Raw genomic sequence first — 6,768 nt, forward strand, 5'->3', positions numbered from 1 at the left:
TCCAGTCTGGGCTGTGAGGAACAGGCTCCCTGCAACCCTGCCAACAGGTGCCTGGGCATTGATCAGAATATTAATTTCAAGGCTTTGCTAGGCAGTGGGATTTTCCCATGGGGCATCACTTGTCCAGGTCAGAGCTGCTGCGGGAGCTGATGTCAGGGCTGGGACGTGACCGGGCGCTGATGCAGCAGATCCCTGCTCCCAGCCCTTTTTGTTCACTCTGTGCCAGGTGCTTTGACCTCCCACGAAATAAAAGCGATCAGATTTGAAGCATCTCCCGGAGAAAAAATTCTGAACTGTGTTCCTGCTGCGATGCTTTGTGCAATGATTTTCAAGGTTATGCAATTCATGTGCAACCCACTGGACTGTATCAAACACATTTCTTTGTATAGTGAGTGTCACTTTAATATAGTGCACCAGTAGCTGTAAAGGATGGCTGCAATTCTATTTATTTTGTCTTCTTTCCTTTCCTAGATTTACCCCCCTTTCCTTTAATAAATAGACACCGAGTACTTTTTTTCTGATGTGACTTAATTGGTTGCTGGTCCTGGGTCGCTTGTGTGTGTTCTCTGAATTGCAAATGCCAGATGCAGTGCAGCTTGCTGCTGCTCTGCCTGTTGCATGAAATGCTTTTATGTACACCTGTGCTGAATAATGGCTAAGCAGAAGCAAAACACCACCAGACACTTAGCATGCTTCAAAATATCACCTGTCATCTAGAGCTACCTCAGACACGTGGATTGATTCGGTGATTTTTCCTCACAAACAGATGTTTTGGGTTGGGAGACCCAGTATAAAATGTGTGGCCTCATCCCTTTTTATTCCCATAAACATGGAATAGCAATTAAAGAGTCACTTAGAGCTGCCTATGAATATGTGGTGTTTAAACTGCTTTAGTGCTTTTTGGGGTGGGGGGAGGTTGTCTTTTGAGAAACTGTAGGGTTGATGCTCTTTTTGTAGGGGCTAGTGGAGGCAGCCACCCCGGGGCTACGGAAAGGAGCAGCTTGTTGCCCAAGTGTTTCCATTCCTTGCTGAAATGGGCTGCCACACAGCCCCTGCCCTTCCCCGTGCTCTGGATTGATGGATCCCTGCCTGTCTGCCCATGGGATTTGCTGCAATTCAGCACACAATGGCAGGGCAAGGCTGCTGTCCTGTGGTGAGGGGGGGAGCAGTAAAACCAAACCAAAACCACTCACCAAACAAGCTGGAGGGGCTGTTCAGTTTCAGTTCAGATTCTTAGGGAGGGTTTTGGTACCAGTTTGGAAATTGACTCCTTCAGAGAAAGGTACCTTAGTTACACTGTGGGCCATGACTCAGGAGCAGTGCTTCCCATTGCCTCCCTGCACTTGCCCTTGCTGTGAAATGCAGGCACTGCTCCCCTGCTGGGCTGCAAGGGCTTCATTTCTGATGGGTAGCCCTCTTGATTTGTCACCATTGCTGTAGAACTGATTCCTGATACCTAAGGAGGAATTTCATGATGTTGGCTCATGCAAAAGCCCCAGCTGGAGACTGGGTGGATGGGAGGAAAGCCTGGGGCAGGACACAACTTCCCAGGGCTGAATAGGGTGGGGCAAATCCAATTGTCTTATATTTTAAAATTAAAAAATACAAGGGAGAAACTGTGCAGCATCTGTGTCCCTCTTTTCTGTGTCTGCACAACCGACAAGGCTTACCTGCCACAGTCCATGCCCCAAAGAGCATAGGAGGTGGGACACCTTTAAAAATAAAAATCCCAGGAGGACAAAGCAATCATGAATTCTTGTCTGAATGCTGCAAATTTGCTTAATAGAAACAAGGGCTGGAGTGCAGGCCTGCTCTTGAATAATCGCTTCCACTCTACGGAGCAGAGCACGGAAACCTTTTGATGGTGTTATAGTCATCACTTGGCATAAATATTCATTCAAGGAATCAGAGCAGAGTAAATGGCATTTTAGCTGCTAATAATTTAGTATTAGCAGATAGCCTTTTTACTGCTAAAGATAACCACTGCTTAATCAGTTTAGTGACCACTGGCATATAGTATGACATTTAAGCCTGTGCCTCAGTCCCCGTGTTGAGGACACGGCTGCCGCTGACCCCTCTGCCCAAGCCTCCATCGTTCCCAAAGTCAGCCCCAGCTGCCAACTGCACTCACCTGGCTTTAACTTCTGCATTATCTGCTATTTGCCTCCTTATCTTAGATCAAAGAGGAATTTTAAGTTCATACTTAAAATCTAGGATCTTCTGTCTCTTTCTCTTTATGTGGTCGGGGCTAATGGCTGATCACAGCGCAGTCTGATTTTGAGATTAGAAAACAAGCCAGTGTTTAAAGGCAATCAAAATCTTAGGCTTCGTCTCCATTCATCTTTAATGCTGGTGTAATTGCTGCACAGATTCTGGCTCTTCCTGCAGACTTAATTTATTTTATTTTTGGAGCATGCCCCTGTCTGTCAGAGGGATGTTATACTTCCCTGAGCAGCATTAGCGCTATTGAGCACTCCGCCACCGGCAATCCAGCTCACCCCATTTCATATCCTGCCAAACAAGTTAATCTAATATTAACAGCGGTTTGTTACCTCGTTGTTAGCTTAATTTACTTTACAAGAAATGCTATATTTGCATTTCATCCCTCTGTCAGTGGCTTGTGAACCGCGCTTCCCAAGGCCAAGAAGGGATGGCTCAGTCCCTCAGCACAGCCCTGCCACACAGGGGAGGGGGGCATCACCCCCACCAGGCATCTTCCCTAATTGGCCAGGGGGGATGTGGGGAGCTGGGAGGAGGATTTCCAAAGCCACAGAGCAGGTCCTGGAAATGCAATATTGGGAGTAGCACAAAAGCCGCTGCTGCTCTTCCAGTAATAGAGCTGAGTCCTAGACAGCAGCTTTCCCTGGCGGCACACACATACAGGAAATGTCTTTAGTATGGAAATCAGCAGGCCCATGGGCACGGGCCAGACGTCTGCAACACCAACAGCTCCCTCAGGCTTTCAGGGAGTGCTCCCCCACCAGCCCCTCCACACCCCAGGGACTCACCCAGGTCTGTCTGTCTGTCTGCCAGCACCGTGAGGGCCCCGCGCCTCACTCCCAAATTGCTGGGGTGAGGGAGCTGTGAGCAAAGTCCTGCAAGCAATCACTCAAAAGCCAAATGATCCACAGCCCCACGGAGCGGTGCCAGCTGATGTGCTTGATGGGCAGGGGGATGGAGCTGGGGATGCCCCATGGGGTGATGTCAATGATCTGGTACCTGGGGCTGTCCCAGCTAGGTCAGGGAATGTGGAGTTGTTGGAGGTGGAAATGGCTTTCCAGTGAAAGCTTCTGACTTAATTGTTCATTAGCTCACTCTGTGTCCCATTGCTAAACCCTGTCCTTGTTTATGGAGGCCTGGCCTCCCACCTCTTCCAGCAGCTGCTGCCTTCCACTGCTTAAAGGAAGGGAATGACCCTGCCTGGGTGTCCTGCTCTGGTTTTAATAGCAAAATGCTGAAGGATGCCAAGGGCAACTCTGGCCAGGCTGAGACATCTGGCAGGGCAGTTTTGTGGTGCTGAAGGTTTTTTGTGAAGGTCTGAGAGAAAGCAGGGCTGGAAGGACCAAACCCAGAGAAACAGCAGGAAACAGAAAGGTGGAATGAAGCAGGGGATCAGCTGCAGATGAAAGCATCAAGTATTGGGTGGTTTTTTTGTGAGCAATTGGAGGGCAAGTGTCCAAAGCAGATAGCAGTTTTGCCACAGAAGCTCTATGAAGCGCCTCATAAGTGATGTAAACAGTGGAAGTGTAAATACAAATGCACATCCAGTCTCTACTGCTGACTGGCCACATGAACCTGAAGCTGCAAGAGCTTCCTGGAAGGAATGTTTCACTGCTAACTTAAATTATTTGAGGAGAAGAAGAAGGTGCTGCCTGCTGTCTGCCTGAAGGGGAGCAGAGGGCCCAGCTGCCTTTTTTAGTCCTTGATAATAACACTGCTGGAAAGAAACGTTGCTAATGCAACCTGGGCTTTTATGGGTGATTTTACTTAGAAAATTACCTTGAGAATAGCTTTATTGTTATTGAACAGAATCAGGCATTTTCTTAAAGGTCTTGACATCCCTGCAGAAACTAGAAAATTGTGATTTTATTTAATGAAAATATTGTTGTTCAAAACCCGTTTCACTCTGGGGCTTACCCACAGCCTCATGTGCCTCCCAGCAGTGGAAAAGCATTGATTTCCTCCAGTCTGCCTCTCCCTCTGCAGCTCACATGGGGATTTTTCACCCCCAAATGCTTCCCTATGCACTTTGCCATCCATGTCTATGCCAGTGGGGTTACATATAAGCCTTTTAGTGGTAATAGAGTGGCCATCAGTGCTGCTCAGAAATGCTGCTACCCTCCAAGGACAAACCCTGGTGACAGCCACCCTGGAAGCTGCTGGATCACTCTTCTCCCCTTGGCTTCAGGTCCTGTCACAGTGGTGCCTCCTCAAGCCACGGCCTCCAGCTGGTGCCTCAAGGGCAGGGGATGTTCAGAACACTGCCCAAGGTGTCCCTGTCCCCATCCTCCAGCAGCAGCTAGAGGAAGGGCCCCAGTCCTCAAGAATGGCTTTTCAGAAAGTCTGGTTTTTAACGTAAGTAACCCTTTAATGGTCAGTGCTTGGGTTCAGAAGGAGGAACTTGGGTTTGCAGTTTGGTTTTCTGAGAAGAGAGTATCTTTGTCATCATTTAGGGTTTTTTTAATTATTATTTCTTAAAATTCTTGCTGAACAGAACTCAGAGATGCAGTGAAGCATCTTGCCTTGGCAGCACACACAGTGTAGTCACAGCAGCCCTGGGGGGCTGAGGCAATGACCTCTGCCAGAGGAGGAGGAAGGGAGGACAGGTGCCCCAAAGTCTCAGCTGGAATGCAAAGGTTCAGGACACAACATCTTCCAGAGCAGGATGCCTTGCCTTTGCACCTCAGAGGAAGCTCTAGGAAATGCCATCCTTTGGCAAGGTACAAACATCAACTCTGTGGCTCAGTCATGGCCGCAGTGACAGCCCAGGGGCTGCTCCTGGCTGCCCTGAACCAGGTCCCCTCACCCCACTGGGGAGCAGCAGCCTCATAAATAATTCCTCAGTGCAATGGCAATGTTGTAAAACATGAATATTTAGTGCATGCATAATAGTTGTTTATTCATACTTAAATGTCAGCTGATGAAAACATATCTAAAAGGCTCCATTCCCGGGGAAGCACAGGCAGCTGGAGGAGATGGGATGCAAAGTCAATCTGCTTTTTGCCACACTGAAACCCAGGGCAGCAGTGATGGACCCCTGCACTCTCCAGCTGCAACATATTCCTGCTCCCTGGTGCCAGCCCTGGGGGAGCCAGCCCTGTCACACTCTTAGCACGTCCATCTCCCACAAAGGGAGGGTTTCACCTCTGTGCCAGAGCTGAATTTGGCTAAAACTCTGCCAGTTTGGGGTGTGCACTCCCAGCACGGGCGATGGCGTGGCCAAAACTTTGCAGGACCAGGATGCTGTGGATGCAGGGATGTGGCCACAGGTGCAGGCAGGCGTTCCCCCCTCCTCCTGCCTGTCTCCTGCCCACTCCCCTCACTAGCACGAACGTTCCACACTTGGGAAGGGGAGAAAAAAACAAAAAGCGAAAGAAATGAATTATCAGTAAAGTAAAGAAACACAAACTTATGAAGGACAATTTTTTTGCTGTCAATACACACAAAGAGACCAGGGATGTGGCCCAAGGTGCAGGCAGGCGTTCCCCCCTCCTCCTGCCTGTCTCCTGCCCACTCCCCTCACTAGCACGAACGTTCCACACTTGGGAAGGGGAGAAAAAAACAAAAAGCGAAAGAAATGAATTATCAGTAAAGTAAAGAAACACAAACTTATGAAGGACAATTTTTTTGCTGTCAATACACACAAAGAGACAAAAATTGGAAGCTTTTGAGGAAAAGAAATGCGTCTGAACTTCTGAGAGAGCGGGAAAGTACTGAAAAGCCCTGCCATGCCGAGCTCCTCTGAGGTAACTTCTGTGCTTGGAAAGAATATTTCAGAAGACATTTCATTCTTTAGAAGATGCCAAAAATGCAAGACTTGGCACTTTAACAAAACAGAAAAAGGAAAACACATAATCTTCTTAACTAGTAAGTCTTTGAGCCCAGGATCACATTGTTGCCATATAATAAAAAGGGATGTTATGCAGTAAATTGGGCAGTTAAGAATTCTGTGCATACTCAAAATCGTGACATTTCAAGGACAATAAAGTTGGCTGGCTCGTGGCCATTGGCCATACGAACAGAAAACAAAAAAATGGATTGTCAGCTGGTTATTCATACCGCATTACAAAACAAGCCTCCCAACAGGCAAACACTCTTTATTGCTTGTGTTTTTGCTCCAGAAATATATTTTTTAATTAAAAAAAAAAAAAAGAGTTCTCGCAGCATTCATCTTACAAATGTTAACCCCTTAAAAGACAATTCTGACATGCTTTGCCGCTGGCTTTTCCACTTTATAAATGTTCTACAGACAAGGAGAAAATCAGAAGGAAAAATTTATTTCTCACATGGCATAAGTGTCTGTTTCTTTATGGGGAGAAAAAAAAAGAATCAAGGCATTTGAGACAGCTTTCATGCTATTAATCACATGGGATGCAATTAATCATGTGGAATTAATCTGTTGTGATTTTTGGGGTGTCTGACTTGAAATCATCCCTGGAGAGTTGTTTTCCGGAGCAAACACAGAATCTGTGAGTGTGCCAGGTGATGTCCCCAGAGCTGGTCCCAGTGTGGTGATGGGCTGCGGAGTGGGGCTGGTGGCACGGGTGG

The sequence above is a fragment of the Geospiza fortis genome, unplaced genomic scaffold (genome assembly GCF_000277835.1).
Source record: "Geospiza fortis unplaced genomic scaffold, GeoFor_1.0 scaffold327, whole genome shotgun sequence".
Lineage (NCBI taxonomy): Eukaryota > Metazoa > Chordata > Aves > Passeriformes > Thraupidae > Geospiza > Geospiza fortis.